This window comes from Meles meles, chromosome 10 (assembly GCF_922984935.1).
Source record: "Meles meles chromosome 10, mMelMel3.1 paternal haplotype, whole genome shotgun sequence".
Lineage (NCBI taxonomy): Eukaryota > Metazoa > Chordata > Mammalia > Carnivora > Mustelidae > Meles > Meles meles.
In genome coordinates, this window is record NC_060075.1 from 16,445,917 (window position 1) to 16,458,174 (window position 12,258).

Consider the following 12,258-nt stretch of genomic DNA (forward strand, 5'->3'; position numbering starts at 1 on the left):
TAATTGCTAGAATATAGAAATGAAATTGAGTTTTATAATTTGAACTTGTATGTAGCTAAGGGCACTTGGTTCTAGAAGCTTCTCTGAATTACTGACAATTTTCTGTGAGTGTATACTCATGTCACTTGACAATAAAAATTGTTCTCTTCCCATTATTTTTATTTCTTTTTCCTGGCCTTATTTTACTGGCTGAGATCTCTAGTACAATATCCATTGAAAGTTGTAACAATGGAGATTTTCGCCTCATTCCTAATCTTTGATGGAAAGTATTCACTTTCTCTAGTAAGTGTCACAGTAGCTGAGGGCTTTCTGCAGAACAAGGATAATCAGTTATATTCTTAACCTGCTGAGAATTTTCATAATGAATGGATGTTGAATGTTTTCAAATGTCTTTTCCTCTCTGTATGTAAATGTATTCTTTTTGTTCCTCTAATTATTTTGCTAATATAGTGAATCATGCTGTATGATTTTCACATGGAAAACCAAACTTGCTTTCCAGGGATAATCACCCAATGTGGTAGAATCCGGTCATATTTTTACACATTCCTGGCAGTGATTCGATGATACGTGTTAAGGGCTTCAGCATTTATTTTCCCGAGGGATACTGGTGTGCAGATTGCTTTCGTGTAACTCTTGTGCTCCAGCTCTTGGGTATTTCAGGCCTGATTTGCTGGGTGAGTGTGGAGGAGGCCCAAGGCCTGGTTCTCAGCTTTGCTGGTTTAGAACCTTGGTATTTTAGCTGCTCGATAAGAGAGACAAGACTGACAGGCTTAAGCCAAGCTACTGAGACTCATAGCTGCTTGACTGATAAAAGTGTAAGTTTATAAAATTTATAGGCATTGTTGGTTGCTTCCCAAATCTGTTCTACCTCTTCCTTCTGCTGGCGTGGTCTCTGTGGTCACAGTGACTGGGGAGGCTGGATTTTTCTCTACTGGGTTTGACCTAATTTACCTATCTTTTCTAAATTATTTTTTGAAGATTTTATTTATTTATTTGACAGAGAGAGATCACAAGTAGACAGAGAGGCAGGCAGAGAGAGAGAGAGGAGGAAGCAGGCTCCCCGCTGAGCGGAGAGCCTGATGCGGGACTCGCTCAACCCCAGGACCCTGGGACCATGACCCGAGCCCAAGGCAGAGGCTTAAACCACTGAGCCACCCAGGTGCCCCCCGTGCCCTCCTTAATACCCATCACCCAATGACCCCATCCCACCCCAAATACCTGGGTCTTATTTACTTGAAGCCAAATATGCCTGAAGCTCCTCAAAACCATCCAGAAAAGCTTCAGTTCACAAATGAAGATGCAGAGTCAAAGATGGAAACACCTGGGTCCTGGACGACTTTGAAACACTGACTTTACCAAGTCTGGTTGAGATAAAATCCCAAAATATTTAAGCCATTTTAGTTGAGTTTTCTGTGTTGTTTTCTTTCTTTCCTTTCTTTCTTTCTCTCTCTTTTTTTTTAAGATTTTAGTTATTTATTTGACAGAGAGAGATCACAAGTAGGCAGAGAGAGAGGGGGAAGCAGGCTCCCTGCTGAGCAGAGAGCTCGATGCGGGGCTTGATCCCAGGACCCGAGATCATGACCTGAGCCGAAGGCAGAGGCTTAATCCACTGAGCCACCCAGGCACCCCTTCTTTTTTTTTTTTTTAAGTAAATTAAAAAACCCCACAAGCATTATGAAATTATCTAATACAGAAGTACATTTTGTAATCCAGTTACAGTGATCAAAACAATACAGTTTTATTTTTTTAACCTTTGGAATATTTCAGAGAGATGAGGAGAAGTGTATTAATGGGACTTCCATCAAACTGTGTGAGCCTGATGGCTTGTCCTTTTGCATTCTAGGGCTACTGCAGCACTCGGAATGGTAATCGAGAGTCCATACATCCTGCCAAGTAGGGGATCTGTGAGACACATGACAAATTTTTCATCCGGTTCCTTCACATTTTTTCACTCCATGCTGATCACACTTCTCTTTGTATTTGTCACTGCAAAATCAGTGGCCTCATTTTCAAAGCACCCCTAGGACACGTTTTAATTTCTATGTCTTCAGATTGTATTGCATGGGTTACATTTTAGCCTGGTAGCCCTCATGCAGGGGACCATTAATTACACCTGGAGAGGCTGGCCCCTGGCAGGGAGGGTGAGCATTAGCAAACGCTGCTGGGGCATGTCTGGGGGCAGGGAAAGTGTGAAAGGGTGTTCGCAGTTAGTTGTTTTTCACGAGAAACAGGGAGGAGAATTTTGGACAGTGGATTACTATGGTAGCCTTCTATCTGGGACTTCTGCTTCTGCCCTTGCCCACCTGTGGGCTATTCAACACAGAAAGACCAGAGTGAATCAGTCAGATTTTGTCACTCTCAATGGCTTCCCACCTCATTCAGAGCAAAAAGAGAATTACTTACATTAGACAAAGGCCATGCATGATCTGGCTCATTACTTGCCTGGCCTGGATGCCTCTCTCCACGCACTGAGTTCCTGCCATAGTGGCTTCCTTTCTGGTCCTCTAACACATGGGGGCAAGGTCAGACCTCAGGGCCTTTGCACTGACTGATCCCTTTGCCTGGTGGTCTCCTCCCAAATATTTACATGAACAACATTTTACAGTTCTTTTAGGTTTTCACTCAAATTTCACCCCAGGAGCTTTCCACCCCACAAAATTGGCAATTTTATCTTCTTTCATTGTCTTTTTCCACCCGGCACTCCTTGCATCTTTTTAAAATTTAATTAATTTGTTAATTAAACATGTTTATTTCTGTAAACAAAAATTTAAACTCTAGCACAGGAGGGATTTTTTCTGTTTTTGCTCATGGCTCTATTCACTCAAAAACTTGAGTCTTCAAAGGACGTTGGCTAAAGGAACAGAATGAGTTGAAATCTTGAATCAGCAGACCCAGGATGAGGCAACAGGAGGAAGGTTGGATTTGAAAGTGAACGCTTCAGAGTCCCGGTGAAAATATCTTCCATTTGAACTTTGGTGTAAATGCTGGGTTGAAGTAAATTATGACTAATCTCAACCTCAGAGATTGCTATTCCTTAAAAAAGACTCTTTAATCTTCCATTATGTTTTAAAAGTACGATAGTTAATAAGGGATTCGTAATCTCAGTACTATTAACATTTTGGGACAAATAATTCTTTGTTGTGGGAGCTGTTCTGGGCATTGTAGGATGATTGGCAGTATCCCTGGTCTCCACTTACTAGGTTTGCCTCTAGCAATCGTCCTCCCCAAACTGTAACAATCAAAAATGTCTCCAGACATTGTTAGATGTCACCTAGAGGGCAACGATTCTTGCTTCTGGTTGAAAAGCCCTGATATCAATAATTTTCATATATTCGTATTTGAATAGAGGATTGTATTTTTGTATTTTTTATATAATACATGTTATGGAGTGGAAATCATGGGGATACCATTGCTCACGTTATCAACTTTGTAGTGTAAACCCCATAATGACGAGCAACGTGTTACATCTGTACATGTTAAGATAAAACTTAGGAAGAAATAGAAAATGAGTAAACCCTTGTTTAAAGGCCTAGAAACTCTACCCTTCAGGAGTGATAGTGAATGTTGAGAAGTGTCTTTCAGAAAAGAGCCTTGGCAAAATAAAAATAGTAAAGAACAAAGTGCATACCTCCCCAATTTATCCAGGTGAAATCACACTGAAACCAACATGGCTTCGTCACTGGGAAAATGGAATCACAAGGGGAAAGAGGAAACATGCAGTCCGTGAGTCAAGGGGACACAGCACCTTATTCACTTATTTCTGCTTTAGGATGGTATGAAGACTCTAGGTATAGGTATAGACTGGAGGTTTGTAAGCGAATTTCTGCCCCTTTTGACAAAAGAAATGATTGGTTGACTGATTAAAAGGTCTACTGGGGGAGACACCTCTTTGACCCTAACTGGCACCCTCCTGGGACATTTGTCCAGGTAGCAGTCAACATAAGAGCCCCATAGCACTGGGAACTACTCGCCACAAAACGACGCTTCTAGTTTGGGGGGTTGGGCATGGGGCTCAGCAAATGTGAGTTTTCAGAGTTACTTAAGGCATTTAGTAGATACTAACCAAACGGAACTGAAGGGATGTAACCTCAGAACTCTGGAAAATGGAAGTTGACTTTGCAACCATCTGTGGGATGATGCTGTCCAATGATACGTTGAAAGGAGGAAGACCGGCAGCAGGCAAGAACTGGTAAGTGGCAGAAAATCTCAAAATTCACTTTTAAAAAAATATATTTTATTTATTTGCTAGAGAGAGAGAGAGCAAGTGCTAGAGAGTGAGAGAGGAGATAGCGCACAAACAGAAACAGAGGGAGAAGCAGACTCCCCACTGGGCAGGGGGCAGGACCCTGAGATAGGACCTGAGCTAAAGGCAGACGCTTAGCCTACTGAGCTACCCAGGCTCCTCCTTAAAAATTTACTTTTTGAAACGTTTGGGGACATTTGTTTTATACGTCACGATTAGGACATGCAATACTTCTATCTCATCGGTATCATAAACATCTACATGCTGCCCAAACAACCCTCGCCGTATTCCCTTAGTCTGGTTTCTCAACTCAACATAATGAAAATCCAGAAAGTCATGCAGCCGGGCCCCTGAGTTTCACGGAGACCAGAGTTTGAGCTCCATTCATTAAGCCTCTAAACCCTTGGGTGTCAAAGGCCTGTCACTAAATAGGTCACTCAAGGCACCAAGGAAGCCAAAAAAGGAAAGAGCCCCCTAAAGGAAAGTGGCATTTAATTGGGAACTTCAGATATCTGTCACTCTTGGTGACAAGCGCGAGAAAGGACTTCGCACATTTATGACGCGCAGGTGGGACGGGGCTGACAGCTGGAGGCGCTGGAGCCGGGTGCAGGCGAGGGTGTTCGCGCGCGGGAGGAAGGAGAAGCTTCTTTTGAAGTCTGGGCTCTTTCATCCCTAATATCATTTAAACAAAACAAAGTCTGAGGCCATCACTGTATCCTAAAAGGCCATCCGGGGTCCACTGAAGCGATCCTCCCTGTGAAGCCGGGCGCGCACCCCCCTAAAGCACAGGTCAGCATCAAGTTTGGAAAAGAAAGGTTGTGCCGGTCTCTGCTCCAAACAAAACACAGTGTCTCCTCTCCTGGCCTCTTGGTTCAAACCCGCGTGCTGGCTCCTGCGGGGAGAGCGGCCCTGGAGACTCCTGCTTTTAATGAGCTTCCCAATCAGCTCGCGAGGGAAAGGCGCGCTCCCTCCCTCGCCCAGCCCGCGTCCTCGCCCTGCCCGCTCCGCTCATCCCTCCCCTTCTCCATTTCCCTTCCGTTCCCTCCCCGGCAGGGCGCAGCGGAGGCCCAGGCTGGAGCAGGCTCCCCGCCCGCCCGTCCCAAAGCCCGCCGACCGAGCCGCCGCGCGGAGCCCCAGCCGAAGCGGGGACAGGGGAGCGGGAGCCCGGGGAGGCGCGGTCGCGGACCGAGGGCGCAGCAGGCGCGCGCGGGCAGCGGCCACCGGCACCCGACCGAGCGCAGAGCCTCGCCGCGTTCAACAAAGGCAGCCCGAGCGCGTGCGGCGTTTGCAACTCCAAGTAAGTGGAAGCCGCGCGCTGCTCCGCCGCCGCCCGGGGCCACTTTCCTTGACCCTCGCCCACCCGCCCGGGTGCAGCCGAGGATGGCGGTGCGAGTGGAAGCGGGCTGCCCCCGAAACGGATTGGCTCCGGGGGCCAACTGAGGCATAGCTGGGAGGGGGGGTGCGGGTAGGTGAGCCGAGGAGAGCAGCCGGGGCCATGCCTTGCGCGCCTCTGCGCCGCGTGCCGGCCGCCCGCGGGGTCCACGCCGGGGCTGCGCGCTCCGGAAGACCTGCCGTAGGAGGTGTGTCTGTCTGGGGAGAAGTGAGAGGAAGGGAGGTGCCGCGGCAAGCGAGGCTCGGCTTCCCGTCCTTTCTCCGCGCCTCCGCCTGCACCTGGGCTTGCGGGCGGCCGCCCGTCCGCTGGTTTTGTGGGTGCGGTGCCCGGGGGCGGCGGGAGCTGCTCCTCCCAGGGCCGGGGGACGTCGAGAAGCCCTCACCGAGCGGGGACACTCCTTGTCCTGCCCGCCAGCCCGGGAGGGGCTCCGTAAGGGTCACATCCAAAGTTTAAAAAGACACACCTGAAACCCATCTCGTTTGAATGCGGACTTTAACCACCGCCCCGGACAGGGGCACTTGAACTCTGAGGCTCCCGCGCAGAAAGGTGGGGTATGTTCGTTACGAATTTGCCCGATTCGTCGTTTCCGAGTTGATGTTTCTAAGAAATGAACGTTTTTAAAGCAAGGAATATACTCACCTCCTTCCTTGCTTCCCAGACAAAACCTAAAACTTCCTCTCTTGAACACACACAGACACACCTCTTTCTCCTTAACAAACGCACGGAACACACACCTCTCGCCGATACATACTTGGCTGTTAACTCTTTCTCTCTGTTAACAGCTGCTTTGTAAGTTTGGGGATACATTGAAAAAAAAATAGGAGTGGCATGGGGGGAGGGGAGAGGGGGCGAATGAGGGAGAGTGAACAATGCGCGGGACCTCGAGGTTTCCTTTTAGCATCTTTCCTCTTGGTGGGCTTGTTGCTGTAGCAGCTCGAGAAAGGTGGTGTGCTCCTGTGTGGGAGCCACGGGCCTGGGAGAGGACTGAGATGCTAGTCACCAAGCAGGGCTCTGGGGCTAAGAGCGTCAGGAAGCAGTTTCATGGTCCCGGGCAAATGGGAAGTTGATCAAACAGTAGAGCCCATTCAGCCCGGCGACCGCTGGGGACTGATTGATACGTGGAGATATTTCAAGGTATTGATAGCGAAACAAAAGACGTGTCTCCCAGCACAAAATAAAGCATGCATTTTCCATCTTCATTATGTGCCCTTTTAAGTAAATTATGCACTTTAAAGACCAAATCATTAAAGAACACGCACAGTCCAGTTAAATTCAAAGGAAATTAGAGCGGGTATTAGCTCTCGTCCTCTTTGGGGCTGTGGGTGCCTTCAGAGTGGTGAGACTTGCACTCATTGAAACTAGAGGCTGAGATTTTTTTCTTATTTTATTTAAAAACAAAAAACAAACAAACAAACAAAAAAACACCTCCTTGCATTACCCTGTGCTTTAAGAAACTCTCGTGCCGGAGTTCTCTAATTGTGCTTTACCTCTTCGGAAGGTGATCTCCCCCGACCCCCTTCTGCTCCCAGACACACCTGGGGACAGTTTTCTTCCCACAAGTGAGATCTGTGAGGCGTGCCCACCTGAAGCCATTCAGGACCACAGTAGGCGCTCTCTCTGCTGGTCATGCGTGGATGCAACTGCATTGTATTTTTTCTCTCTCTTACTTCTTTTTTTAAGATTTGTTTATTTGAGAGAGAGCAAGTGCACGGAAGGGGCAGAGGGAGAGTCTTAAGCAGACTCCACAGGGACCCAAGAGTCCCAGGCAGGGCTCATATCCAGGATCCTGATATTAGGACTCAAGCTGAAACCAAGTGGGGTCCTTGAACCAGCTGAGCCAGGCCTGCGACCCTCGACCCTTGCATTGTATTTTCGAAGCCCGAGTTGTGTTAATCCCCAATTAACATCCTGTTAATATATAACTTGAATCACCTGATGTTTAAATGAGGTATTATAGAGAATGAGGTTAATTTAACAGTATACAGAGTATAATATATAATAATACATAGTTCTGTGGTTTCCTAGACCTCTTTCCAAGATATTTGGAGTAAGAAATTTGCCAATTTATTGAGAGCTTCAGTGCACTTTTTTTTTTCTACTCCAGGAAAAAAAAAGCCAGTAGCCTTGTTTGAATTTTCACAAAACTTGATCATTAGAAATAACCTGAGAGAAATAAGGTCCCCAAATAGTCTAATTGCTTTTATCAATAAGATCCGTCTTAGAAATGAAATATTTTAGGTTTAAATGCTTTTGTTTTCCCCTTTGAAGATACTCTCACTTTCTCATTTAAATGAACTCTCATGTGGATTCTGATTCTCTTTCTCATAAGTGAGGTTTTTTTTTAATTATTAGTTTTCAAAATTTTCCCAGGTGACTGAGTTAAGTTGGCTTATTCAAAATGGTGTGTGTGTGTGGTTAACTAATGGCAGATCGAAGACCGGAAGTCAGAATTCAGAATATACATTCAAGTTCTCCACTCCTGTTTTTAATATGGTGGTGTTGGGATATGGGGAGTGGTCCTTGCCTTCCCTACGGAAGGTAATGTTTAAACTGAGAGTACCCAGGGCAACCAGAGAGCAAGCATGGTCTACACTGGAGGGCACTGAGTCTAGTTTAAGGTATGGCTTGTTGTGGGGCCCTGGGGGGAGTCCAGGCTTCCCAACTGTGCCCTTCCATTGCCTGGATGCTGAATGGGGCTTCTTCAAACAGTTAAGGCTGCCGTTCTCGTGAATAATCAGAACTTCTGTCTCCTCTTGGCACAAGGCCATGTCTTTGCTCTGTGGTAAAATAATATTCAGCTATGGATCTTCTCTTTATGAGCTGGGCCGACTTTTTTTCCATCCAGAGCCAACTGGCCGGAGTGGGATTTGGGCCACAGCCTGACTTTGGAAAGTTGTTCTTCATCCCTGATATTTATGACCAATTCAAGTTTCCATCCATCGAGCCATTTTTCCACACACTTCATGCCAGTCTTGTATGTGGCAGAGTTCTCCGTGTCTCACGATCTTTCTAGGTTGTCAAATATAACAAGCCTTTTGTTCCGCGCTGTTTTAGTATTTGGTTTAAAAAAAAAAAAGAAGTTAAAATGTCTGCGGTTTCTAAGAGTAGCTGTACCATGACATTATGGGAGGGCATTGTGTTTATGGTAACATTGTGGATTCGATTTTGTAGATCACATTCACCACAAATCCCTATTTCTTAAGCTCAGGCAAAGAATACAGTCAACAGTTGGTGCTGGAGACAGTTTGAGAAATAAAATTTCATTTCTCCTACTGGCGTTTTTTTGTTAGCCATTTCTTCACAGTAGGTTTAGGTAAAGTGACATTTCCAAAAAAAAAAAAAAAAGAAAAGAAAAGAAAAAACCCATCATAATGTATTTCCTAAAAGCAGAATTCTTAGATTCCTAAACGTCATCCTTAGTTGAAAAAAAAGAAAAAAGTAGATGAATCTTGAAAGAAGGGAGTCATGGTAACTGACAGATACTGACACTGTGCTCTTAACTCTGAGAACCGTTCGACCAACCAAAATGTCACTGAAAAGGCAAATAGCATGCTGTATTCCTAACCTTTTGTTTTCACTTCTTCCAGCTTTAACACTTGCCCATCCCCCTCCTCTGCTCTCATTCTCCTTGCTCCCTTCTTCCTATTCACCCAGGGCCATCATTTCCCATTTAACAAGTCCCACCATGTCTTGCCCAATTCCTTCCCCGGATCTGGGGTGGCGAATACGCCTTCACGCACCTGTGTATCCGGAAGGGTCACCCATATCCTGGGCTGCATGGAAAGCTGGGCCTTTTTAGCTGCGATTTTCACGTTTTTCTGGCCTGGCTCATTCAAACCTGTTTTTCCAACGTGCTTTCTGTGGGACTCCCCTGGATTGTTTCCCTTCTGACTAAGACCCCGGCCAGGATCAGTTTATGCGCCTGTCACTGAGAGCGGTGTTGACTTCATTTTCCTCTCAGTTTCTCAACTTGAGTGGAGCCGGGATTACTCACCTCCGCCCTCCCCATCCCGCCTCCACAGTATAAGATTTCTTGCTCCTATGGTGAGTCAGTTTAACCATAATAAGCAGTTTTTCTTATATGTATGCTAGATGCCTAATACTGAGCTAGACAATGTAATATACTCAAGAAAGAAAAGTTCCTTTTCTCTAAGGCTTACAGTTTCACAGTTCCATTTGTATATGGAAATACAAATACATTTAAAAGAGATGCCAGACAATGAAAATCCATCTATAGCCCTGCCCCCCCCCCATCTCTGGGAAAAAGCACTTTAAAAATCACAGGTCATTTCATCAAACAAATGCCTTTTTACATTTCTTCCTTTCCCTTAGCATGCAACAGCATCGCTTGCCAACACTGCTTTCTTATGATTATCTGATTATCTTTTACTGCAACCTCCCTGACGTATTAATTTTTTCCAACTTCCTTGGCCACTCCTCAGCATTCTTTTTTTTTTTTCTTTTCTCCTCAACTTCCACATGTGGACATTCATTTCCAAATATGCAGATCTCCCCCCTGCCCCTCCTCTCTCCCCAAATGCTTCAGTATTGATCATGACTCTTTGGGTTTCTACTCCAGTCTTCATGAGAGAACTCTCAAATCTCTCCATTCTCTGTTGAGTTTTGGTGTCACACTTAAAAAAAATTATTTATTTATTTATTTTTTAAAAATATTTTATTTATGTGTTTGACAGAGAGAGGTCACAAGTAGGCAGAGAGGCAGGCAGAGAGAGGGAGAAACAGGCTCCCCACTGAGCAGAGAGCCCCATGCGGGGCTCGATCCCAGGACCCTGAGATCGACCTGAGATTATGACCTGAGCCGAAGGCAGAGGCTTAAACCACTGAGCCACCCAGGCGCCCCCCCCCCCCCAAAATTTTTTTTTAAATGAATACCAAAGGGGACAATCCTAGTTGGGGAAGGAGACTGAAACAAAGGACTTCTTGTTATTTTATTCCTAATCCCAACAGACTTCTACACATAATGACTGTCCCATTACTTGTCAGGTAGTGTGATAGGGAATACAAAAATAAATAGGCCTTCAAATAGCTTATGGGCTGCTCAGTGTATGTGTGAGTACCATTAAAATAACTACAACACAAGTTACAGTAAGATATGTACATACAGTGGCACCTGGGTGGCTCAGTGGGTTAAAGCCTCTGCCTTTGGCTCAGGTCATGATCTCAGGGTCCTGGGATCAAGCCCAGCATGGGGCTCTCTGCTCAGCAGGGAGCCTGCTTCCTTGTCTCTGCCTGCCTCTCTGCCTACTTGTGATCTCTGTCTGTCAAATAAATAAATAAATCTTAAAAAAAAAAAAAAAAGATATGTACATACAAAGTTTTTGCCCTAGGCAGTTCCAGCAAAAAAGTGATTTAAGAAAATTTTTTATGAGAAAAAAGGAAGTTTAACTCAAAAAGGTTAAATGGAGAAGGTGATAATATTTATTTCAAAACCATCACTGTCTTTTGGCTACTTTATTGCCATTTATTCTGGAAGAGAAGTTGACTCTGGATTCCTTTGTGTTTTCATTTCACATTGACCATGTCATGGGGCAGACAGGAAATGACTGAAAGTGACATCTTAGAATTCACTCTGAGTTATTTAGAATAAATATAATCTTAAAGACTTGACATATCACCATAGATGGTCTCTTCAGGAAAAGATATACCAGACATGAGGTTTTGACTGTCCTTCAGGGGACATCTATGCACGGAGGAAAAGAAAGCAAATCCTCCATGTCAGCTGTGGAATTTGGATGAAACTGAGTGAGTAGGAGGTTGAAGGTGGGGGCGGGGGGCGTCCCAAGCAAATCTGTCCTCTAGGTGGCGCTCTGATTCTGCCCTGCTCTTTTCTCCTCCCGCTCTCCATCAGCCCTTCCAAGTGACTTTAACTCTTGCTTTTCCCAGCAGGGTTGACTCTGGAAAAGCTCGTCTTTCCCCTGTCATAGTTACTCACCATTATCAGGAGCTCCATCCCACCCACACCATGTATCCATAAAGGCAGGGACTCTGTCTCATTCATCTCAAGAACCCTAGACTATCAAGCTCCAGACCCCTAAAAATGACCAATAATGTCTGGCAAATGAGTGAAAAAAATAAATGACTCTGAATACCATTCTCTCTGCCTCTCATGCTCCAAAGACCTTGACGATCCGTCCTCTATACGTAATTCCTCTAAACATGACCTGGTGCCAGTTTCCTATTTAAATCTGAGCACCCCCATTCTCAGCCTCGAACCTCTATAAGAAGCCTGTCCATCTCTCATTTCTTCACCTCCGTCATTTCACAGGTCATCTAAGCCTGTCGGGTCTCTGGCCCGTCTTCGAATCATACTCCCCCTTGTCCACTTCATGCCCAGAACTTGCAAGGTCTCTGACTCATGGCTGACTCCATAATGGAGAGAGAAATCTGTCTTCCCTCTTCTTTAACAGACCTATATAATTCAAAGCTACAAGACTGCTCACTTAAAGCCTTCTTTTCATCATAACTCCAATGTGACTATAGAACATTTGCTTTTCAGAACTTTTTACATTTTTTTAAATATTTTTATAACAATTCCACTTAGAGCAGGATTTTTCTTTTTTACACTGATACAGCTAAGCTTAGAGAGGTTAAGATGACCCCA

General features: G+C 45.3%; 1 protein-coding gene across 1 annotated transcript in view; it reads left to right on the plus strand.

Moving 5' to 3' along the window:
- The first annotated feature begins 5,271 nt into the window (after positions 1-5,271).
- The window catches only part of PTN (pleiotrophin), a 102,014-nt gene continuing 95,027 nt past the window's right edge, over positions 5,272-12,258 (plus strand). The window contains exon 1 of the mRNA XM_046020041.1: positions 5,272-5,540. The gene's annotated coding sequence lies outside the window, so the exon portion shown is untranslated. The remainder of the gene's footprint in view (positions 5,541-12,258) is intronic.